Source organism: Aethina tumida, chromosome 2 (genome assembly GCF_024364675.1).
Source record: "Aethina tumida isolate Nest 87 chromosome 2, icAetTumi1.1, whole genome shotgun sequence".
NCBI lineage: Eukaryota > Metazoa > Arthropoda > Insecta > Coleoptera > Nitidulidae > Aethina > Aethina tumida.
This window is the reverse complement of record NC_065436.1, coordinates 26,258,679-26,285,963: the sequence shown is the minus strand read 5'-3', so window position 1 is coordinate 26,285,963 and position 27,285 is coordinate 26,258,679. Positions and strand designations below refer to the sequence as shown.

The 27,285-nt window shown below is 32.0% G+C and overlaps 1 long non-coding RNA gene across 4 annotated transcripts in view; it reads right to left on the bottom strand.

The window, feature by feature from the left end:
- LOC109604802 (uncharacterized) overlaps positions 1-27,285 on the bottom strand; it is a 75,268-nt gene that overhangs the window by 17,936 nt on the left and 30,047 nt on the right. For 2 of the 4 annotated variants that reach the window (XR_007547331.1, XR_007547330.1), the window contains exons 3-4: positions 21,844-21,868; positions 7,342-7,442 (exon numbers count right to left, since the gene is read on the bottom strand). This is a non-coding gene — a long non-coding RNA (uncharacterized LOC109604802). Of the gene's footprint in view, positions 1-293; positions 680-7,341; positions 7,443-21,843; positions 21,869-27,285 lie in introns of those variants that run through there. The other 2 variants (XR_007547332.1, XR_007547329.1) reach the window with 2 other exon arrangements.

The following is a 27,285-nucleotide window of genomic DNA, read 5'->3' as shown; positions in this document are numbered from 1 at the left end:
TGTTTTTTATTACTTTAAAATATTGGATACTGCCTTAATATATTTAGCCGTACTTTAAAATTGAACACTTCTAACAAAAAGGATCCAAAAATCATTCGAAAAATCGACATTTTTTTATAAGTATAAGAATTTCTTAAATAAATTATTATAGAACATTTAAATCGACATTTTTGTTGTAACATTTCAGTTTTTAAATAAAAAAAAAATAAATGTCTTGGTGGGTAACTTGCAAAAATTCGTGATCACCGAACACCAAAGAAAAAAAAAAACAGTAAAAATCGTGTAAAACTTACGTCTTTATTGGATCCGTTGCACAAAATAAATAATAGGAAAAAATAGAAAATCTTCCCATCACTGCGAATATATAAATTTTCACTGCGCATTTACCGAACTGCGACTATCCAAAGCGATTTCCGCGTAGTAAAAAGTCCCGTCTGCTGGCACCAACACCACAAAAGCACACGTTCCCCGTACGGGTCGCGAACCGCCCGCATCGTCGCCGCCTAATAATTCCGAACCGGGGTAGCTGATGGTCGTGCCGTCCGGAGCGTCCGAAAAACGACGGCCGAGAGAGCCACCGCCGTCCGAGGCGACCGCTGGCTGCTCAACGATTTCCGTCTCTGCGTTCGGAGTTGGCGGAAACGAAATGCCCGAGACGGCGGACCCGGTTCGGTCCGGAATGCCACCGCCGACAGTCGGCCGCCGAATGATTGGCCGCCGGTCCGTTGGACTCGGCCGACCACTGATCCACTGCGCAACTGTGACGTGTGTATGTGTGTGTGAGTGTGTGTGTGTGGTGTGGTGTGGCGAGGGGGCGCGCACAGCTGATTCGCACGCATTGCCCACCGTCAGTCCACTACGCTCCGTGGATGCGGTCCATACTCTACGGTCGGATCGATTCATTAAGTTAAAAACAAAAAAAATGATAATAAAATATAAAGAATAATGCACGGCGACGGTCCAATGTGTTCGGGCCGACGTCGATTATATGTTTGGTAGCGAGAAGAAGGGGGACGTACACGGACTCGTGTCCAGCACTTCGGTGTCTCATCGTGCGACGTGGATCTCCTCTCCCGAGACCACACACCGGTGCTTTTCTGGGAGGCTGTAGGAAAAATTCCTGCGTCTGAACGAACAGTCTTTTGAATTTTGTTACGAAGGAACGATGATTTACAACTTGTTCATAAATGAATGGCCAATTTTATTTTTATTATTTTCTTAAAACTGATAGAAATTTGTAGCAAAAATATTTCTTTTCTAACAAAATCTAACAAGATTATTGTCAAAAAATAGTTTAAACCCATTTATATTTTATTTAAATAATAGATACTATTTTACTAATTAATAAGATAATTGTAATATATCAATATTGGAAAACGGCAAATCGAAAATTTTTAGACAATTTATAATGTTAAAAACTATAACAACAAAAAATGTAATCCATTTTTATATATAAGTAAATAAATATACAATCTGGTAGAACCTCTCTAGACATTTCAGATGTATTTGTCACTACTATCCATTGTGATCTAAACAAATCTTTTCTATTCTCTCTTAAAAGTTATTATTTTGATGTTCTAAAATTTATTTATTTAAAACATTCCCTTTCAATATTTATAATAAACTGCATTTTTTTAGTCGAATATAACTATAACCCTTCAAGAACTTAACTAGTTTTTCCAATTAGATGAGTCTACTACTCACTGAGGATTACCTAGTTTTATTAAAATTTCAACATACTTAATTTTTTTACGTCAGAGGAGGTAACCCCGTAAAGAAATATTTAATGAGGATGCTCATTAAAAATTTATGTTATAATTATTTTTTGATGAAATCAATTCTATTTTGTTCAGGTACATTTGTCAATACTCTTTATTATGGCTAAAGCTCTTTAATTTTTCTTTACGAAATTGTCCTTTCGAAAAAGATTTTGTGCTGTAATAATAACAAGCAATTGAAGTTTTCCCAAATAGATGTATCTCTAATATTCATTGTGGTCATTAAAACTCAAAAATTTTGCTCACTGGAGCACATTAAGACTCCTTCAATATTTATTATTATTAATTTTTTTGCTTAGAATATAAGCTAACCTAATCTAATTCCTCCAAATAGATGTGTCATCATCATTCAATATGACTCCGCTAAAGATTTTACTCATATATGTAATATATGCCATATATTTAAAAAATAATATTTAAAAATTTAATATTACTAATTAACAATTTAAAAACTATGAAAACGTAAGACATTAAAATTTAATTTCATTTTTTAATTTATAAAATCAATAAAAATGAAAGATAATTTGATAAATTCAGAAAATAAAAATTAGACATGAACGCTGCAATAATTTATCAAATAAAAATCAATTCAATATATGATTTATTTTAAACTTAAATTTTTATATAATATAAATCAGATTATTTATAAAATTTCTAAATATTTCTATTAAAATGTGTTCTCGATTGTTCAACACAAGTCAAAATTTTTATTTTTTTTATTTTATGTTTATTATAGATTTTAATTTCAATTAATATTAGATCGCCCAAAAGATAAATTTCTAAATATCCTAAAAATATCAATAGAAAAGTAATAAAAATCACGTGTATAATTGATAATAATAATAATAATTTTTTTTTAGCAAAAGTGGTGATTTTTTAATTACATTTTATTTTAATATGTCAATAACAATTAGAAATTAATTAATTAAAAATAAGTCCCCGTTAACGGAATTTCTGTAAATGCGACAAAAAAAAACAAAATAATAAAAATTGAACACGTTAAAATTTTTTGTTTTTTTTTATTTTACAAAGTAAAAAACAATTATGAAATAATTCGATTAATTTAAAAGTCAAAAAATATTAAACGAAAATCTATTTCATTTTTTAATGAGGTTCCCATATAAAATGTGAAATTGTTAGTAAGAAAATCAATCTCTTATTGAATTTAAAAATTTAAATGATCTTACAAATATCTTGTTTTCAAATACTTATACATGAAATCAAATAAAAAAATATAATTCTCATGAAAACCACCTGCATTTAATCCATAACAGTAAGGAAAACTATACAGTTACCAATTACTGCATTAACTAACCATACCCAATCCAGCTATATTAAACGTTCACTCCACTCGAAATAACGCGAAATATGAAAACCACATCAAAATGATAATCTGTATCGAACAATAAAATAACACATTTATCCATAATTCATCGTCGTGGGAACGTCCATTTACACAGATTGATACTATTTGGGTCGTTTTCTGTAACAATTGGATCGTGTTATTCATGTAATGATAAATATTTATGGCAGGGCAGTGATATCAGAAACATAACAAATAAGGGTTGTCAAACCTAAACAGGTATATTGTTTTTGCGTGCGTTTTATTATCAGATTGTAGCATTGTTTGGAAGCGGACAATTTTCATTCTGAATGACCGCCAGAAATGACGTATTGTCCACGTAGAAAAATGGACATTATATATGAATTAATTCATACAATGCACGTTTTATTAAATCGAGTAATCAGTTATTCTGTAACAACAATAACTGTGTGGCGCCAGTCGCCAGTTTCCGGTAAGTGCGTTATTTGTGTATAAATTGTGAAACACATTTCTATTACATAAGTATTATATTTACGATCGAGATTGATAAAGAATAATCTCACGTGCATCATCGATACGTTCACGTGTGAAATGGATGAGTTCATCACACTCGGACGTGTGTAATTTTCCGCAAACACAGGAACTGAAGTTTATAGAAGCGGTGATTAGTTATCGGTGCGATTTTGAGGCACAAGGACGCGCGCAAAATCCTTTTCAAGCGACGTGTAAATTTGCATAAATTACGTGCAAATTTAATCAGAAATAAAGGAATACCTGTCTACGTAAAAATTCGAAGTGTTTTCCCATCGCAACCCGATATTTCCGTCCGAGGTTTACTAGGAATTCTTAAAATAGTAGATTGTGATTTGTCAACAAATATTCATTCCCATGTAAATGCATTTATTCAAATATCTACAACGTCATCTGATACGATTCGGTGGTCAATGTATCTTGTTGTGTCGCTGCCTGTTTGGTCACTGACTCTTCGACTGTTCATCTTATCTCGTTGGAAAAATGATGATTCAGTTTGAATTTATCTCGGATTCAGAAGAAGGGCATTTACTTCAACGAGCCAACCATAATTACTTAATTGTGACTCATTTCCAATTGACTTGGCCCGAGAATGTCACTATTGTCATCCGGGACATTCCGATTTGCGGAAATGTGCAATTATTGATCTTTCTATCGTTACACATAAATATATTAATATTCAATTCTAAAGTTATTACTGTACGGGGAATTTGAATCATCAACCGTTTGATTTGTGGTGGAGTTTTTCCAACGTCCAACATTCTTCGCCGCATCGTTGGAGTTAATCAATACGGCTTCAACTTCTCTTCTCAGAGTTTCGCCCGATTCGAACTTTGTTGTCTTTCCCATAAACCTAGTTTACAACATCGTTAACATCTAACATTGTTCGTTATTAAGTGGGTCGGGCAACAAACAACAAACGACATTAATCTGCACATAGCGCCAATATATCGTAAACACTTTGTTGGCTTCCTCCATTCAGATAGGAAAAGGTGTGGAATGCATATCGGATTGGCTAACAACAGCAAAACAGCAACTAATCCACTAACGATTATGTTTACAGAGAACGAAACAATCCAATTTTTATCGCACATGACCGACAATAACTGGCAACAAATCAATCTCCGATTATTCACATGTCGGGAATGTGCCTAACTGTTGTTCCCGGACGCAAACGTTCCAGGAAAAACGTGGAAAGTTGTCGGGGGTTTGCTAATGAGGTATTGTTTGATTAAATGATGCGTGAACGTACTGCTGAAACGTATCGTTCGGAAACAATTAAGATTCCATTATTTCGAACCTTTGCAATGTTTAATCACTGACCATGACAGGGTTTCGGTTACACAAACCGAAGGATTGATCTGATCGTTTCCGCGTTCAAGAGCAAAACGAGAACTGGCCCAATGAAACCTTTTTTACCATTTCCTTTATTTGTTTTTAATAGACCATTTTTTGAGAAGATGAGACTAGAACTGATCTGATTTCTACATACAGAGTTATAAGAACTATCAATTATAACCAAGTTAAAACTATTTAACAATTTCTTCCTTTTTAACTTTTTTAGACTAAAAGGAGATATTAAATCAATAATTATAACTTTTTGCATTTATTTTGGAGAACATAACTATAATTCGAAAAGAACTGACAGTTTCTTCAGATAGATTTTTCACCATTTATCATCTATTATCCATTGTAACCCAACTGAACTTTTTCTTTCATTCTTAAAAAATGTCTTCATTAGTTGATTTTAAGAATGTAAAGGGATATTTAAAACATTTTGCTTTAATAATTATTAGTTTCTGCAGACTGATTTATCACTACTACTTATATTGTAACCCAACTAAAGCTCTATCTCATTTTTTCTTAAAAAATGTGCCCATTAGAAAATTTTAAGAGTGTAAAGAGTGTATATAAAACATTCTTCAATAATATCATATTACAGCAGAGAAATATAATTATAATTCATGAGTTTTTCCAGATATATTTAACAATTGAAGACCAGTTAAAGCTTTTTTAATATTTCTTTCTTAAAACGTCATAAAACATCCTCATTCAATAATTATCACATTTTGCGTTTTTTTAGAGGAATATAGCTATAACTCAAGAAGAATGGACAGTTTCTTCAGATTGATTTATCATTACTATCCATTTTACTTCAGCCAAATCTTTTTGACATTTTCTTTCTTTCCTAAATAACGTATTCATTAAAATATTTTACGAACGTAAAGAAATATTAAAACATACCACCTTTAATAATTATTACATTTTGCATGTCTTATGAATAAAGCTCAAGAACAACTAATAGTTTCTTCAGATAGATTTATCACTACTATCTATTGTAGTCCAGTTAAAGTTCTTTTAACATTTCCTTTTTTCTTAAAAAATGAGTCCATTAGAAGATGTTAAGAGTGTTATAACAGAAAGTTATACAGATATATTTAACATTTGCAGATTAGTAAAAATTTTTTTTCTTTCTTAAAAAATATGTTCATTAAAAGATTTTAACACTGTAAAGAAATATTTAAAACATTCAATGATTATCACATTTTGCATTATTTTGAGGAATATAATTATAACTCGCGAAGTACAGATACATTTAATAATACTATTCATTGTAGTCCAGCTAAAGCTTTTTGAAGATTTCTTTTCTTACTTAAAAATTATGCTCATTGAATGATTTGAACGCTGTAAAGAGACATTTAAAATATTATCCTTCAATAATTATCATAACTATCTGAAGAACTGATAGATTCTTCAGATAATTTATCACTACTATATATTGTGACACAACTAACGTTATTTTAACTTTTCCTTTCTTTCTTAAAAAGTGTGTTTATTAGAACATTTTAAGACTGAAAATATTTATCATATACTGCAACTTTATGAGGAATATAAATTTGTCACAACTATGCATTGTGACCCAGATAAAGCTCTTATTCATTGTTCATTAGAGAAGATTTTAAGACTATAAACAAAAATTTATTCATTCTTCTTCAAAATGTATATATTCGCAATTTTTCGCGAGTATAATTCGACAAGAATTGTTCTAGATACTCCACTTAGATTTGTCACAACTATCCATTGTGCAACACTCAGTTTTGAAAAGCATCGTTCTCCGGATATTTTTTTTCTTTTATCGCCGCAAACCTAAGGTCAAAGTTATCTATTCGGCAGATGAATTATGGCCTGTTTTTTGTCAAAACTGTATCTTGAAGCGCGATATATTTAGAACGGGATCGTTTGGAAATAACCCCGGGACACCTACTGAAGAGGCCCAAATTAAGGTTCGATTGACAGAAGGATTCGGCGTACGCGAGATGGAAAAAATTTTAATAATTGGCTCCTATTAATAGATTCCGAAATATCGTCGATAATATGTGTTAGCGGTTTGAACTGTGACCCCGTGTCCATTCAAATGTTGTAATTAATTCTTCGATAAACGACCATTACAAATTCCATTTGTAATTGATGTCATGTTTAGATTGCTGGTGTGAAAACTACACGTTCCGTTGTGTATTTCGTGAAATTATCAATTTGTTTATCAACTTTGACCATACCTTGCTTGTCTATTTTATAATGTGTATAATGTAATCGAGCCTGAGCGTCTTACGCAAGACTGAATTACAGATATTCACGTGTAACCGAATAACATCACAAACGCAATAATAAAACGATGTAACAAAAGCACTATCCGAAAAGTGTACGTACCTCTTTTAAAAAGTTATTCCGCCAGGTTCTAGATTAACGGGACAGTCTCACATGCTCGGCTGAAACTCGTGGTCTGGTAGAGCGGGCAGGTGAGCAGACAGCTGCAAAATAAGAAGTCAAATCTTAGATACTGCCCGTGATTCTACATCGTGCTTGCACAGGGGGAAAGCTGATAACTTGCATTACATGTTTTTATGGCATACTGATATTTTCATGTAATAAATATTATACAAATTTTTTACCTTTTTGAATATTATTAATGTTAAATTTTATTTGATGGAACATTTCGATTTATGCAATAAAATAATATTTTTAATAGTTTAATATTTTGGTTATATATTAACTAATTTAAAAAAATATATAAAAAACTATTTTTTTAGAAAGTTGTACTTTTTAATACATTCTTAAAATTAATTGGATAATGTTTGTACAGAATTATTAAATAAAATTAATTATTTTACAAAGTTATAAAAGAAACTTAAGTAAGAGTTAACAAAAAAATTAAAAAAAACTCTTAATGTTGATAATATTAAACACAAAACACTTTCGTAATGTTTAATATTTTAATAATGAAAATTAAAATTACGTATATTAATTAAGTAGTTTCTAAATGAAAAAGTATTATTATCTTATTTAAAAAAATATTAACTAACTATATTAAGAGTTTTTACTATAGTTCTAAAATGAATATAATAACTTTTGTAACATCAATAAAAGATGTCTAAGTTTGTATAAGAAATCTCGGGGTTCGTTTTGACATCAAATAATAATAATTCAGACGCATTTTCGGCTCACTACCTTAAAGGATTCTTGAGCTTTTTGGAAAAATCTCTTCATTCGTTTTTATTATTAGAATATGAATCTCAGGTGCATAAAAGATATTAAAGAATAGAAACAAAACTGAAATAAATTTTTTGATTTTTTTATGTCCACCGTCAAATTTTGTCGGAAAATGGTTTTTATACCACTTTACATTCAGGATTTTTTAATTTTTTGTAATTTTGTGGTTTTGTTTTTATTTAGTAACATTGTGAAAAAATTGCCAATAGTACACAAAAATTATACCATTTTTATTTCAATGAATTTTTGCATAAAAAATATTTTAAAGTAAATTAAATTCTCATTTTTGCTAAATATATTTACGAGTAAGTTGTATATTTTTAGTTGAAGCAGCAAAAGTTTTTGAAAAAACAAATATTGTTTTAATTTTTTTTCATACTGTTCCACAAAAAAAATGAAATGAATTTGGTGAACATTTTCTAAAAACGCATCCAAAAAATTTATTTTAGTTTTATTTCTGAGGTTTCCTCGAGGATTAATATTTAAATAAAGAAACTAAAAGAATACAATTTATAGTTTAAATCAATATTATTAAAAAAATAAAATATTAATACATATAATTTTAATAAGTATATAAAAATACATATTTATAAAAATTATTGTTTTTCCAGATATATAAAATAATTTAAAAACAATATAAAAAGTATGTATTTTTGGAGCTTTTCAAAATTGTTTTACATATATTATATACATATATTCTAGAAATTGAATAAAATATCCCTTTATATAAATTAAAAATATTTAAAGTTAAAGAAAAAATTGAAATTGCGCACTATTGCATCAAAGATCGGATGAAAACACCTTTCGATGCAAAGTTCATGTACGTAAACTTCACATTTTTGTAGTTTGCACATTTCCATACGCTAGTTGCAATTGTTGCTATGACAACGGCTTTTGCAATTGTTTATTAGAAACGACCAAGGCCAAGTGTTTATCAACACCTCCTCGAGTTACTACAACCAAAATACGAAATGAAAATGTCGCGCCATTTGCCATTATTTTTTCTATCCTCCCGATTTTCGATTTCTCTGACCCAAAACGCCGGTACCGAATTGAATAATATTAGTTACATACACGTCCCCCACTTCCCACCTGCACTTCCAAGACCCGTAATAATTGTACTTCCTTCCTCACAATATTCGACTGCACGAGGCATTTAAAAAACAAATTGTTTTAGAATAAATTACTGTGTAATTTAAATATCACCGTTAGCTTTGCATTCCGGCTCGGGCAAAAAAATACAAAACGACCGTATGGCAAAAAGCCCGAACAGGAAACTAATAATGACAACCCCACGGTTGTCACATTCCTTGAGATTATCCTCGGAATTACGCGAACGGCACGACGACAACGTAACCTATATATGTGACACTTTGATACCACGTAATTTAGCCTGCGCGCAATTTATGATTGCCTACCATTAAGCGAACGTAAAAATTACGATGTTCGGAATTCATTTCCTAGGATGACAATTCCAATGTCCACCGAAATGGTCTGCAATTAAAATCAGATTAACATCTCGGCAATGCAACGACGACGATGACTACGACCCTAGGCGAAATCGTTGCAGGTTTTATTTGCTTGTCGTCGCAAGAACATTCGCCGCCGCGAAAACTAAGAATGTCGAATGGAAGTCCAGTACGCCTTTTTTTCTAAATATACGTAGGTATATTAATCGAATTTTGGTCGATATATGGGTCGGAAGTGGGTCAGGATTTTGATATTCTATATTGTTCACTTATAACGTCTATTTACACTTTACTCGAAACGATACAATATTTAATTCTGTAACCAAAATGATATCGACAAAACGAAAATGTGTCCGTAGACCGCGACGATCAATTTCTAACTACCTCATCATTTCTTCACTGACGCACTTTTCTAAGAGCCATTCCATTATCCGGCCCACGGCTACATTCGGCTACCCATTGGTGCCTTCGTTTGGCTTAGTTTATTTATTATTTGTCTTAATACTAATTCTTCGACTCGGCCATTCAGACATAACACGCGTTCTCGAATGCCTCTAAAATATAAAACATAACATCTGTTACAAGACAGATACAGATAAAATAATCATTACATGTTTTACAACAAACTCTTTCCCAAAACAAGACACCCAATTCCCCCCAACACAGGTACTGTTTAGATCGATTTCAAAACATTCAAACATGAACATTGATAATGATTCAAATGCCTTTGTTTCTATTCAAAAGTAAACACAACACACAACGTCTCTACATTGCCGCATCATGATCAAAATCATCTAGTTTTGCACTTGTAGTTACAGATCGACACATGTAAGACAATACAGTCTCACTACTGGGATTCTACATACTGACGTCTCTTTCATCGCCTTCACAATATATGACGTCTCTTTCAACGCCTTCACAATCTATGACGTCTCTTTCAACACCTTCACAACCTATCACGTCTCCTTCAACACCTTCACAACCTGTGACATCTCTTTCAACGCCTTCATTTCCACTAACGTCTCTTTCAACCTTTTCAAGTTCACCTGGAATATAACTTTCAGGCATTTTCCACAAATTCTCATGGACTTAATGACTTCAAAGTATATCGATCACCATCCAATACCTCCGTTACCAAGAAAGGGCCTCCAAACTTGGGATCAAGTTTTGTTTGGTTCATTGGGACTGAGATGATAAGGTCTTCTTTGAACTGTTTTGTTTTGATCTGTTAGCCGAATTTTCAACTTACCTGTCGGAACACGTGGACACGGAATATGGTTTATAAACTTATTAGACGAGATTTTTTCTCTTTAACTACGTCAGTATCAATATTATTTAGATTAACAGAGGACTTTATTTTGCTTTCACTACATAAATTAACAGATGGATCTTTTGAAATATTAACACCCTTATTTGTTATGGCTATCTCAAATCCCTGACTTAGAATCCCACGACCAATAATAACATCATATTTTAAACAAATATTCGGTACTATATGAAACAAAATCTCGATTACGTTTCCATTTATTATCACTTGAGACAATATTAGCATTGTACTGCTAATAGAAGCGTTTCCTATGCCCCTTAATTTGACGACGTTATTTATTCTTTTTCCAGAAAATTTTGCAGATGTTTCCTCAACAATGGGAGAATACCCTTTTTTTATTTTGCACTTCCTTTCCTGATTGGACAACTCCGTTCTTGGTACATCCAGTCGAAATATGCCTAAATTCACCACACTTAAAACAGGTGACTGAAATCCTCTGCTTGTCGGTTGTTTGGGCACGTAAATTTCCTGGCATTTTTTCATCTCTTTTTAATCGGCAATCGACGATTTTATGGTCATGTTTCCCACAGTAATGACACTTGACTGTAGACGATTTCCATTTTTTTGTACCACCATTTTCCGATAATTCTGGTATCTTTCTTTTTCCAAATGAATAGGCTTTCAGTTCTCTTTGTAACTGAGCCATTGTTGTGATCTTTGTGGTAAAAGATGTACGTTGCAATCTTGTATCAAACTGTGCAATATGAGCCAAAACTGTTGCTACAACAATTTCTTCAGTATTTAGAGACTTTCATCTGATCATTAATCGAGTATCATAGGCGAAAAGGTATTCTCTCTCTTTTGGTTTACAATTAAGAACAGACGACAATGTCGCATCAGGGGTATGGCAGTGCTTGGATGAGTGCAATAATGAGTGCACTACCCTCTAGTAGATTTTCTTCCATACACATATCTACTGTTGCACAACAAGATACCGGATCATTTCCAAACATGTCAGGGTTAAACTTTGACAACGACACTTTTTGAGTTTGTTGGACTGGTCTCACTGCTTTAATCAGGTCTAATATATTTTTATTTTGTATATCCATCATTGCACGTCACATTGTTATTTGCACGTCAGATCCCACTTCTGATGTCGGGAAAGGGTCAGGATTTTGAGATTCCATATTGTTAATTTATAACGTCTATTTACACGATACACTATTTAATTCTGTATTACTAATTAACAATAATGATATCGACAAAACGAAAATATGTCTGTGGACCGCGACGATCAATTTCTAACTAACTCATCATTTCTTTACTGACGCACTTTTCTCAGAGCGATTCGATTATCCGGCCCACGGATACATTCGGCTACCCATTGGTGTCTTCGTTTTGCTTATTTTATTTGTTATTCGTCTTAATACTAATTCTCCGACATATATATTAAAAATCTTCCTAAAAAACATTAATTTATAAAAATTGGTTATTTTATAAATTCTTATACTTTATAAATGACGTCGACTTTAGTGTCCACAACGTAATTAACTAATAGAAATAGAAATAGAAGTTTATTAAAATATGCAATAAAAAATTTTCATGAATTTTAATTATTTTCCTTTAAAAATAATTTATAATTTTATAAGTTTATAAAAATATGCAATATATAAACACTTTTTATAAATTATTTTAAATTAAAAAAAAAAAAGAAATAATTTTTCGTCGATATATTCTAAAAAAAAAAAATAAATAATGAATAGTGGTAATAGTAATTAATATTAAAAACTTTGTCAGGTTCTTTTTACGTTAAAACATCTGTATTTTTTGCGTTTTTCTGATTACTAATATTAATTAAAAATTTATAAGAAATAATTTAATAGTTTTTCATAAATTTTAATTACCTAGGTTCATAAAATTATACAGTTATATAAAAATTAGAATGCAAATTAAAAATTTTTTGCAATTTATAAATTATTTGTAAAAAAAATTACTTATTCTTTATAAATTAATTTAAATTTTAAAAATGATTTTTGTTATATTAATTAAGAAAAATATGAATAAATAATAAACAATGAAAAATTTATTTATGTTTTTTAAAATATGAAATAATGTAAATAATGTAGACTGGGGAATAAATTGTTAAAAAATAGCGCAATTTATCTTTCAACAATATTGGAATATTATACTATACTTAGGTATACTAATATTCGTAATATTGCTCCATTAATTAGTACATTAATTAATGATTCACTGAATGAACAATTTTAAATAAAATAAAAATTCTTGAAATCAAATTTTTATTATTATAATCTAAAATATTTTCATTTAAATAAATAATTATAATAATATAGTAAAATTGTTGCACAATTTTTTTATTTATAAAATTAAAAACTTATAATTCTTTTGTTACTTGTATTAAAAACAAAATAATAAATGAACATTTATTTTTAAAATAAATTTGTCGTTATAATTAGAAATATTCTGAATATTTTTAAATTATAAAAATAATTTTCATATTTAAATCTTTTTATTTAATAAAATATAAGTTAAATAATAAGTAAATACTTATTATACAATTTTTTAAAATTTCATAACAAATAAAACTTCATCAACTTTTCTATAATTTTTCCAACCAAAGTAAAGAATATATAAAGCAGTCCAAAATCATAGATAACAAGATTGTAAATATTTATATTATTCAAAATTTTTCACAAACACACATTAGTTACACAAAGCCCCATTTAACTGCTGTTGACAAACTTAACACTAGTTAAAAGTTTCCCCATGGCAGCAAATGTCCAAAGCACGATAAGATACAGTTCAACTTAATTCTATACAACATTTATCTGTGACTGAAACAACCGGGACTTGACAGGCCCCGATTCCATTTATCTTTTTACACCTCATCGCTGCGATACATGCGAAACGCACTCTGTACGAAAATGTCGCGCCCTCCGTTAATTGCGTTAAGACTTTTCGAAAAATTATCTAGTCGTCGGGCACATGACACTGGAGTGACATTAATCATTCATACTCGAACGCCTCCGGTTATCCTAATGTTGTTTCCCATTCGGACAAGTGTATTCAATTAACGTTTACGTATCCCGTAAGCCGAAATGCGTCGGATTCACCAACCGGTACGTTCAATTATTTTGGGATTTTTTGCTTTTTTGATTAATGGAATTTCGTCCGTCGACGCCTTTTTCTGGTACCCGAAAACAATACTGTCACGGTACGTTCCAAGTGCCGGCGAAAACGTCCAGGATTAATTAATAATACAATGTAAGGTTGTCTTGCGTGGTGGAAACCTAGTCCGGCGCCTCGGAAATAGATTTATGGGGCTTCTACGGTGATCAATCAATAATTATGAAAAGCTGTCAAATAATCCTGTTTAGGATATCCCAGTAACGAAATTAGGTTTTCTATATTTAGTATTGATATTGTTATACACTTTTTGACGTTGCCATAAAATAGGAAATGTGCCCATGACCGACAATTAGTTAAAAGAATGATAAATAATTCTCGCAATCATCTACTTTTACAATTAGTGTAAAACTATCATTAGTCTCGATAAATAGCAATGTGAAAAATGTCAGAGCCATTTTTTTCTGTTAATTGGAAATAGCTGTACGAGTCAAGATAGACGTTACCAAGTCGGAAGTGAAGATTTATTACGTACGCAATTACCCACTTTTTTTACAGACATTTTATGTGTTGGTTATCTCAGATAAACATACTTGCGTCTAGCCTTCTTTCAATTTACATACTTGAGTATCAACTCCATTATATTCCTTTAAATTAAATCAATTATTACATGCATTACATTCTTGTCAATTTTGAATAGTACACTTGTAACTCATCATGATAACCTGGAGAACTCTTCTTCCACATCACAGTCCACTTCCAGCACATTTTCTGGTTCAAATCTTTTTAATTCTTCGCCATTTTTCGACCATCCAACTTCTGTTTCGGGTTAAACAGTAACCTCCGTTAGTTGACAGCGAGACCAGAGGACGATCTCGCAGTGAAGGCCCACCTGTCATCGAACATCTGTCCTGGGCGCGTGTCTTTTCCACCTTGCACCTTGCCATCCTGATTGGTAACGGAGTTCGGGCCTTTCGGTTCACCTGTTCCGTAATGAAACGCTGTTTTCCTCTAATTATGCCTCGTTAAGTGTTCTCCTGCTTTCGGCAGGAATCTGGCCGGTGGAATCGCAGCAGGAAACGATTGTGCAAGAAGAAGCTATATCATTTTTTCTTTACCTTGTATTTAGTTTGTGAGATTTTCTTTATTCACAATTCCCGGACTGATAAAGTTTAGTATTAAATCGGCAATTTATCATCCCTTAAAGATCGTTATTAACAAAAAGGAAAACACAATTTAAAAACAATTTCTTGTGCGAGTTGCGTCGTAACAAATAAGTTGACGGTCACGAGCAAACGACGCCGTTAAGATGTGAATTCCTAATTGTTCCTTTATGGTGTTTATGATGTTTATTTTGATTTAATGTGGGTAGTAATAGCTCTATTACAGACCCCCATATAATTCAATATGATTACCTACCACTTTTCACCCTTCCCTCCTTTAAATTAATGTTCTTTATCCGCCCCTATAATTATAATTTGTATTGTTGCCGTTTTGTGGCTAGTTGTCGACGGTTTCTGGTTATTTATCGCTGTCGATATCACAATGTCACTATCGATGCCCTTCTAATGTTAATAAATTATGCGTATTAATGTGATAGTCATTAGGATAACACAAATGAATTTTTCTTGAATTATTCATGCCACTTGCTGTGGGAAAAACACCACTTCGACCTAAATAAGATTATTAAAAGCGATAGTTAACCTTTAATTCCTGATGGCATTTTGTCCAAGAATTTCTTTGGAGCGTCTATTATCATAGAAGTCTTATTTTTATTTTATTTGAAACAACTAAATTGGGTTTTTAACCGTTAAATATTCGTACAAATTTTAATGAAAACTGGCGTCAATTTCGTCCAGTGATGGTACCCCCATTTTTAACAGATAAGTTTAAAAATTAATTACTCCTGGGAAACGGTTGAATTTCGTTGTTTGAACAATTCTCTGCAATTAGTCGCTGCAATTTAAAAATTAATTCGTCTAATATATAAATTAGATAATTGATATAATAATAAAATGGTGTAATTTTCTAAAAGAAGTATTAACGAAATGAAGAGAAAATAAAACAATGCACCGAGAATTACACGAAATTACATAAACTACTGCATTTACAAAATTACAGGTTGCGAACAATGTAAAATACATGGAAACACACGTTAATCTAACATTGTGTAATGCCCGTTATAACATAAAATGTTGTGCTTATCACCCGGCAACTACAAATGATGGGAAATTAAAACATAATTTTTCAACGCTTTATAACATACATATTGAATTAAATATTTGTGTTGAAACATCCACTATTGATACGAAGTTGCAACGATCAAATTTATTAAATAACAGCAAGTCGCGTCAAAAAAAAAATCTGAAATATGTAAAAAGATAACAAACGATCTGTTAATTGAGAATCAAGACGTAATTATTTATTGACAGTGAAGAGAACATATTAATAGCACAAAAGGACCAACGATAATTGCTGATGAAAAAGGTGTAATAACGTGTTAATAAGACTTAAGTAAATTGATATTCATGCTCAGAGCAAATCTGTCTCAGATATGAAGACCTCCCTGGTATATTGCTCAATTGCACCACTAGAGGCATCGAAGGAATCCAAAAAAGTAACGTTACACCACACATTTTATTACGTATAATTTCCTAGCAGATACACATCCTCCAGCGTATCGTAAATGTACCATTAGTGAGTGGCTTTTTGCTGCGATCGTGTCATTACCTTGCATGTTATGCAATGCATAAAATAATGAAGGATGCGTTGTTGCGGCTCGCAACACATTATCCAATTTATATTGTCATATCTTCAACCGTTCTCGTGACATCCTGAAATTTCAACGTCACTTCCGATACCGGATTGGGCAGTCTCTTTTCATTTTTTAGTGAATCAACCCCTTGCTCACCCGTGTTGTGGTCGTTATCTGGCCAGATGTTGCACCTGAAATTGTCGTTCGGCCGGTCCGTTACTTGGGGGGTTGTTGCACTTGCAACCCCACAAGGACCAGAAGCACCGAAAAGCCCATCGAGAAATTAAATTAGGGGCCGAACGGCCGCCGTGTTCTAATAATAGTGATGAGTAAAAATATTATTCCGATTCAAATTTAGATTTCACACTTTTGTATCTCATTTTGCATTCTTCACTGTAGTTAGGAAGTAATAAAATAGCCATTACGTATTTGACGGCTTATGACGTAATGACGCGCCGGTCTATTCTGAGCCGCGACGCTGCCTCACAAAAGGGGAATAACTTTCATTGACCCCGCTTTTCCGACCGTCTGCCGCGACCGATCACCTAAATATCGCCGCGACGCCTTGGATACGGACGTCTTGGGCTAATTGGACGGGCCAAATCGAACCGAAACTGTGACACACACGGAAACGTGCCGAAGTGACACAGAGACGGACGGAATCGTGTTAAGTAATTTACGAGGTCACCACGGTCAACAGGAAGTATGAAATTAGGGTTGTATTCCGGCCCAATACAAAGGGGTTTATTGATTTACGAGGGCCGTGTCATAATGACTGTCATTTCAGACACGTTCCCAATACGGGAAGACAACGAAGCCAACTTGCAGGTCTTTAAATTTCCACTTCAGAGCGGACAAATTGTACTAGTGACGAATGGAACATGGTACTATTAATAACGACTTAAAATGTGGCCTGTACAGTTAGTACTAGATGCTGTGATCTGTGTTACTATTATTTCTATAGTTCTCTGTTAAAACAATAGTAACAGGAGGAGATCTGAATTTTCTTAGAAACAGACAAGCCACTTATACACTAAAAAGTACGAAACCATCAGCGACGAAAGACGTCTCGTTAACCAATTCATTATTCCACAGGTATGTTTCCGATAAGCATGCTTGTCGAGAAGATGACCTATTTAAATAGAGCGAGAACGTGATATGTCCCCTTTAGACGGTACAACAAAGACATATAGGCCGGATGGAAGGCAGACAGCTGTTATGATGGAAGATAAAACACTGATTCTGCTTATTATTCAGTGTACTCGTACCACGCTGATACACATACATACACTCAAGTCCATTCAACGACTTCGTGAACTGCAAAAACCCTTCTACCTTGCAAACCAACAAAGTGTTCGCCTTAAAACCATTGTTTTAAACAATTTGGTTTGATAAAGCAATAAATAATTTCTGTAACCAAGACACCGTTAGGGATATTTAGTCGGTGATCCGGCACATTCATCACCGCTGAACTGATTCGGTTTTGAGAATGATCTCAATACAAGTTGTTACATTATAGTCCACTCCCATATATCCTTGAATGACAACGAGCTTTTTCCAATGATGAACTCATCTTTTTTAAGCTGTGTATTTCGCCAAAAACACACTCACTCCACATAAAATTAATTGGTATCGGATCGTCTGGATCTGAACACCTGTTGATTCGATTATTAATTCCGTGTTGATTAAAACTGATTCGGTCTTAGTGTGGGGAGTTTTTCCTTTAGTCCGGCAAATCCATTTCAGAAGCGGCGTTAAATTTTAAGTAGTTAATTAGAAAAATGCGTTTGATTTGTTTTGGGAAATTTACCGTGACCACAAACAAAAAAAAATCGTGTCGAAATTTGCAAATTTGTGACCCGTTAATCGAGGTGTGGCTAGTACGTCTCTGTCGCAGATAATAAACATTGTGGTTGCTAATGTTCTTTAAAAGTCCTGTATAAGTTGAATGACCTCCTATTAATGGCTAGACACGTGTGGAACGTATTTCATTCATACTTAGGCGAAACTCCATTCAGTACTCTGTTCAGTAAAGTTTCGATTTTTTTTATCGGCGATGATACTGGGCGATAACGTGCCCTAGATCAGTAGCGTGGTGTAGAACATTTTTTGAGCTGTGACGAATAGGACGGATTAAAGTTCGCGATGATTTTGGGTGTCGTGCGTGCGCCACTGCGATCAGAGATCAATTTCCAAAGGCAAGCGGAAATTACAATCTCATTGCCATGTGTGCGGTAATATATTGTGGGCAAAAGTTTTTTAAAACGTCCTATGTTTTTCCCACCCTACTGCGACCTACTTACTCGGGCCGCGGAGTGTGGGCAATTCGCTTTTGCTTTCATTAATGAATCTCTCCGCTAGTTCCTGCACTGTGCGGTGCCCATCCGACATCTGATTATCGTTTGTCATTCATTGAGTTTTTTGTAGTTTTAAACGCCGATTTACAATTTTAAACGATTCTAAAATCTATTCGAATTTAAAGAAGATTTGAACTTGAGAAATAGTTTTGACATCAAATAATTCAGCCAAATTTTGAGCCCTTTAACTTAAAAGGTTTTTGAGTTTTTCCAAATTTTTAATTTTGTTTAATTTTTTTTTAATAGTCAAAAGGTCAAAATTAATGGATGGTGATTTTTTTCTCAACTCTAAAAATAAAAAACAAAAAAAAATATTTTTAAAACGACTTTCAGAAGGATAACCGAATTTAAAGAAATAGAACTTAAATTAATTTTAAGACCCCTTTACATTTAAGATTTTTTTCTATTTATTTTTAAGTACGAAATATAGAGAAAACAATTTTTAATTAATAATACACAACACACTCTTAAAAATATTTAGAAAATCTCAATGATTTTTATTTTCTCTAGAAATTTATTAAACCTCGTTCACTCATATCATCTACTGGAACTTTCAGATACCTATTGTTAAAAAAATTAACGACCAGATCTTTACAACAATCCTTCCTCACCAGCACGTATCTATTTATGGTGGATGAAAATTTGACTGGCGATTTACGTTTGGTGTAACTTACAATAAAGCATTTCTTTACATTTCGCTGGAGGTTGTTACTCTAGCTACAAAAGTGTCAATACCACTAGAATAAGGGCTTGTACAATACTGTCGACTTGATAATATAGCGTCAGATTATCAGCATAGGTAAGACTACAGCATAAAAACAAACTCGACAAGTCGTTGATGAATAAAAGGAATAATAGGGGTCCCAAGTTAGACCCTTGCGGTACGCCAGTGGATGCAGTGTAAGTGTGAGATATAAATCCGTTGTAGTTGACGTAATAAGTTCTGTTTCGCACATAACTCTCAATTAAATTAATAAGACTACCGCTAAGACCAAAAGTATCAAGTTTGTTCAACAATATAAACAATGGTTTGAATGCACGCAAAAAGTATGTATAAATGATGTCCATCTGACTTTTACAATCTATTGATCTATTATATCATGAGTCATACATATAAAATTAGTGGTGGTGGTCCTGCCTAACTTACTGGGGTAATTTTGGCAGTTCCATATAGATGGGAAGGTATTAAGTTTATAGGGACAAATCATACTTCGCAGTTTTTTTGTTGGCCAACTTTTCGATACTATTTACTTTTGTCAAACTCATTTACTTCATTAAGTTGAACACACTGATGATTAGAAAACGCAAATTCAACGCGACGATTAGACTTACCACATTTATAAGTAAGAAATATTAAACATTTTTTGCGTAAAAAGTATTTATATTTATTTATAAAAAATATTATTTTTAATATAATAATAGTTTGCTTAGTTCAATATTTAATATTTGTTTATCTACAAACTTCTTAAGCAAAACTGAAATGGATAATTTTATAATGTTTTAAAATTGTTTTACCTGTAAAGGTAATACAAGTGTATTTTAATCAATTTCATGAAAATTATGTGAAATAATAGTTTGCGCATTTTATTGTACATTTATATTTTTAATTCATATGGAAGTATTAATTTTTCGAAAATATTTATTTAATAAAATTATGAAATAGTTACGTAGAATAAGTATATTTCCTAATTTATTGGCTATTTTAATTTTTAATTTTAATGTTAGGTATGTATTTTGTAATTTTAATACATAAATCTATAAACTTAGAGATAACATATATAAAAAATTAAAATTGGCAATAAATTACAAAAAATAAATATTTAACTTTTTGTAATCAATAATAATGCCTGTCTTTAAAACACCCACAGTAAATAATTTTATGAGTAGGTTGTGTATTTTTAGTTGAAAACTTATTTTCTACATACAGTCAAATTTCAACAACTCGAACCATGATTTGCCACAAAAAAATTCTAGTTATTAAATATGGAAAAATACATACATAGAAAATTATAATTGTGTATTTATCATGTAAGTGTGCTTTAATCTATGTACTACAAAAGATACTGAAGTACACACTTATCAAAAATAACATTTTGAAACCTATCAAATATGTAGTACTTAATACAATCATTATTATTATTATGTATTATATTATGTAAAGTTTTTATTTGAATGCAAAAAAAGTCAGATATTTTTATTTTCATTTTTATAAAAAGCTCCAATTAGATCATTACGAATAACTTTGTCGATTTTATCATATACAGGTTTTCTCATAAGAAGAAGTAAATTGTAAAAGTTTCCGGCATTATTATAATCAATCGATAATTAGTCTTAGAATTGTTGCCGACAGGGAATGTCGTTGGAGCATAAGGTATTATCGGAAAAGAAATACATCGAGAAAAGTTATTAAGATATTCGAGTAATCGCCATCTAATTTGCTTCGAGTTACCAAAATTTTGAGTTATCGAAGTTCGATATATAGAAGTTTGACTGAATCTCTATCAACAAACGAGTTTTGGCGCAATTAAACGAAATATTTTGAAAAAAATGAAAAATGTCGTGAAATGAGTGAAGGGGTCTAAAAACATTTTCTGACAAAATTTAAATATCCACTCCAAAATTGCTCCAGAGCAAACAATGTGTAAAACACTGATGGTTCGTATTTACCTGTTCGGACCGACGTTTCGATTATCTGGAAAAAATAAAAGAACGACGATTAGTTCCTACCATTCACACATTGAGGAAAACATGAACACAAACATGAACCATTTACCCGATTCGAAAATTGCCATCATTAGGTCATAATGACCGAGAAGTTACAAAACCCAAGACGCATGCAAATGTGTCTTTTAATACACGGCACTTTAAATGCCTTTATGGCGCGCTAATAGAGTAATAATAGAAACAATTTTTTTTTTCGCCAGCAACGATAAACATTCCAACTCGGGCCGCCATTAAGCGCGATAATCATCAAAACATTCAATTATTCTGGGTCCATGAACTGAAATCATTAGAATAACCTGTTGAACCTTAGATCGGGGGGAATAAATGGTTGCGAGCAATAAATTCATGTGTCTCCGGCATATCTATAATTTCTCTAATGATGTTATTATTGGATATTATCATATAATGGGATTATTAACAACCATACAATGTACACCTAACTCGATAACTATACATTAGCACATCCCCATTTTACATTAGTAGTTATGTACATTAATAGTTCCACAATGATGTTTGATTAATGTACCTAATTGGACGATGCACGCCTGTCCGAAAAATTTAAGTGTGCTAAATAATTGCCAGGCACCTCGACAAGGCCTCCGAAAAAAGGAAGGAACGAATGGGATTTGATTTAGCAGGATTTCCTGTCTTTGATTCATCTGATGAATGCATATTAAGCACTACTGGTGATTACTTCCTCGTCTTTACTGTATGGCCCGTTTTATTTGAGAACAGATAATCACTGTGAGACTGTACATTTTTTTTAAATTTTTTACGTAGACTTCGTTCAATTATTAAAATTATGTTTCGAGCAATCAAGTGCTTTATATGCAGACAAAAACTTCTTTTAGGTGAATAATTTTACGGACAATAACTTCGAAGCGGTTGTTGTCCATACCTCTTACATTTTCTTTCGGCGTTACAAAGTTATTACTAGAATTACAAAAAATAACTAGTGTCAATAAAGGTGCACATGCCATGACAGTATGAGGCTTGATTGATCACAAATTCTAGTTATTAATTGTTCTAATGATGTGCATTTACTGTCCGGAAGGGAATAAGTGCAGTTAAATTGAAAATGTATGTAAGATGTCCACTATTTTGTTATATTATTAACAAACAAATAACAATTATGGTTGTGGTGATAGAGTAAGTACACGTAACTGACGGTCACATATCAATTTAAAATATAAATGAAACATCTTCGTCCCGCTAGAGTTGAAGCGGTATTGTACCTAAAGTAATTATGTACGTCCCTTCGAAAAAAGGCGATGATAAATTGTGAATTTTCAGGAAAAAAATGCAAAATTAATCGTTCACAAATAATTAAGTGATTGATATATGGCGTTGGTTTTTTGTAAGAAAACCGTGGTTCCCAAGCCTGGGTGGGCGAGACCCTCGAAATTAACCCTCTTCTCGGAAACGCTCCGAAAACGGGACGCGACAAATTCCGAGAAATATTCGGCACAAGGACCCTTTAAAGATAGTCGTTTATTGAAAAAATTGTTTGCTTTGAATTTCCTGTTCAAATAATAAATCTTTCGGGCGAACGATAATGTCTTGCGCCTCAGATACGACCGATTTCACAAGAACTGTTGGCAAGATACCGATTAATCAGGCAAACGTCGAATATGCATCGAGTGCGATATTCGAAAAATATGACTTAAAAGTCGAGTACCGCGAGCCGCACACACAATGGAATTGTCAATTGGACCACGTTTTCTTTGAAATGTCCCTCGAAAACGTCAACTGTTCGTTTTATTCAATATCACACACAACCGTTTGAATTCACTTTCTTTATATTACCATATTTGTTATTCAGCATTGTTACCGGATTATAAATATTTAATTGCTTCTTGGGGAATGCTCGGTTTGATGTTCCTTTGTTATTTATTTCGAATGACCGACTGAATTCGAAACGCACACTTCCGCATACAAATTATTCGACGTGGTATTTCCAAAACTGTTCGCGACGTCTCGTAGGGTTGGTTAGCTGTTAAACTACAAGCGAACGTCCATAAACATTTTTTACGACACGTGATAATGTTTTATTTCGATGGCGACCTTAACACACGCATACTCTGAACTTCATTAAGAAAAAAACTATTTTCTGGTTTTTAAATACGGAATGAAATGAAAATGAAAAATAATTTATGGATTGTTCCAAAGTGGAATGAAAATTTATTCCTTTGTTGTTCTATTTAATTAACATAACAACTTTTGATGGCGATGGAAAACATCTGTTTTGAATGTGATTAGAAGATTTTTAATTAACTAAAATTAATGATAATTTTTTTAATAATAATTTTTTTGTTCTATTACAAAAATAATTAAATATGATGCAAGCAGCAACTTCTTTATTTCCGAAATTTCAACATTAATCTGAAGTAGTTTTCTAGTTAATCTTCACTTACTTCACTACTAAACTATTTTACAGTTTCTGAACAAAATATGAAAAAATATTTATAAATTGTTCTAAAAAGTAATCAAAAGTCATTTCTTTGTGCAATTTAATTAAGATTAAGATAACTCTTGATGGCGAGGATTTAAATCTGTCTGGAATGAAATTCAAAGGCGACTTTTGAACAATAAAAATTAGTATTTATTTACTTTTTCTGTTAGAAAAAGAAGCATCAAGCAGTAGAATCTTCATTATTCCTGAAGATTCAACATTAATCTACAGTTGTTTTCTGCTTAATTATAATACATATTCACATACTTCTTTTGTAGTCCTTCATTTTCACACATTATGAATATAGTTTACAATTTGTGATGTCGATTAATGACAAAATCCTACATTTAAGAAAAAAATTATTTTAAAGTTTCTGAACAAAAAATGAAAAGATTTCTGAATTGTTCATTTCTTTGTACAATTCAATTAAGATAACAACTCTTGATAGCGAGGATTTAAATCTGTTCTGAATGAAATTCAAACAAGACTTTTGAACAATAAAAATTTAATTAATTTAACAACTTAATTAAGTTAACAACTCTTAATGGCGAGGATTTAAATATGTTCTAAATGAAATTCAAAGAAGACTTTTGAACAATAAAAATTAGGACTTACTTATTTTTTTGTTATAAAAAGGCGCATCAAATATGATGCAAGCAGCAACTTCCGTATTCCCGAAGTTTCAACGTTAATCTACAATAGTTTTCTGCTTAATTTTAATTATACTTCATTTACTCCTTTATAGTCCTTCGTTTTGATGCATTATGAAAATAGTATACAAGTGGTCATGAGGTAGATTAAGAATAAAATCCTATATGTAAGAAAAAATGTATACAACTTGAAATGATTGTTCCAAAAAATGATCAAAACGCATTCCTTTGTACAATATAATTAAGAGAACAACTCTTGATGGCGAGGACTTCAATATGTTCTGAATGAAATTCAAAGAAGTCTTTTGAATAATAAAAATTAATAGTTAATTATTTTTTTTGTCATAAAGACACATCAAATATGATGCAAACAGCAACTTCTGTATTTCCGAAGTTTCATCGTTAATCTACAATAGTTTTCTGCTTAATTTTAATCATCCTTCATTTACTTCTTTATATTTCTTCGTTTTGATGCATTATGAATACAGTTTATAAGTGGTGATGAGGTAGATTAAGAGTAAAATACTATATGTGAGAAAAAATTTATAAAACGTGAAATGATTTATGGATTGTTCCTAAAAGTGATCAAAATTCATTCCTTCCTAGAACAACTCTAAATGAGTATTTAGATGCGTTCTGAATAGCATTCAAAGCAGATTTTTGAAATTACTTAAAGAGCCATCAAATATGATGCAATAAACAACTGCCTCATTCCTGAATATTGAACCGTGAACCTACAGAATTTTTTGCCAGCACATAAACTCCGTACGATTAACGTAAACGAACAGGTTGTCCGAAAAACGGTTGATCGAAACGCTACCGCATCTTGACAACAGACACAAACGGATCCCCGAAACGAGATCGAAAACCCGGTCCTTTCAATCCGACGACCATTGTTTGTCGCGAAAAGAAACACACGATGAGAAAAGCAAAAAAAAAAAAGAAATGTAACAGCTCACACTGGACCGGTAACAATGGCACGGAGCGGCAACAATGCGGACGTTACGCAAAATAAAACTGGTGCACAGGTAATCAGTGAGTGTGTATGTGCGTGTCGCACACTGAGCGAAACCCTTAAAAAGTGGACTGGTTTCGTTTGGGGTTCAGAACTTTATTTGGATTCTCTAAAATCATCCACAGAGAAGATTCATTAATATTATTATTGAACAATCATTTAAAATTTACGAGATAAATTTATTAGTCGATATGCTAAAATCAAAGAGAGGAGTAGAGGTTTTTTGGTTTTTGCATGGGGTGCGGCGTCGGCGGGCGCATTGGTCGCGCCGGACCCCAATTTCCGAGAACAGAATTCCGTTCCTGAGGGAACCCGACCGACATCGATGGGAAGATACCGTGGGAAGAAGCTGAGCGCCGCGCAGACACACTCGCACTCACACACACTCACACATCGGCACAAGGCTAAGTTCACAACAAATTACGGCGGAGTTCGCTCCTCTCGCACATACTCACGTATCGTGCTCGAGATGTTTTATGCATTATCTGGGATTTGATGAACAGATTGCCACCGCTCGGTTACGTTTTGGGACGTTCTCGTGTGAATGTGACACTATTAATAAATTCGATTGTTTGGCTGGCAAAATCCGTAATAATCGAAGGGGGGTGACTTTTGTTAGGTCATTCAGGATTGGGCCAAAGGTTCATGATTGTAGTTATGTATAATAAAACTAAAAGTCATATGATGACTTTCCACTTAAGAAAATTTCCAATTTAAATAAAATTAAAAATAATTTTTTTTTCGTCATTTTTTCTATCTAATGTTTTTGATTCTATGGAGTATACTAATAAATTTATTAAAGAAACCAGAACAATAATATTTAGATGTTTAAATAAAAATTTCATAAATAATTGTTCTTTAAAAGTTTTTTTAAAACAAATCAAATAAAATTTGTAAATTTTTTTAAAACAATATTTTAGAAAGTAAAATTTCAAATTGTTTTTTAAGAAATTAGATTAATAGTTATTTATTTTTAATTTTTGTATTATTCTTCCTTGTATATAAATAACCTATTAAAAATTCAAATATTTTAAACACATTCGCAAAAATTCTTCCTAAAATTGATTTATAAAACATAATTGACAACTAAAAGTGAAAGAATCGAAGAAAATATTAAATATCATAATAGCTTTGAATATTTAATAATTGTTAAAATTAAAATATTGGCCATTTATTTTAAATTTCTGTGTTATTCTCTAATTAAAAATTGATTTCTTAATATGTATATAAATAAGCCATTAAAAATTCAAAAAAATTAAAAATATTTG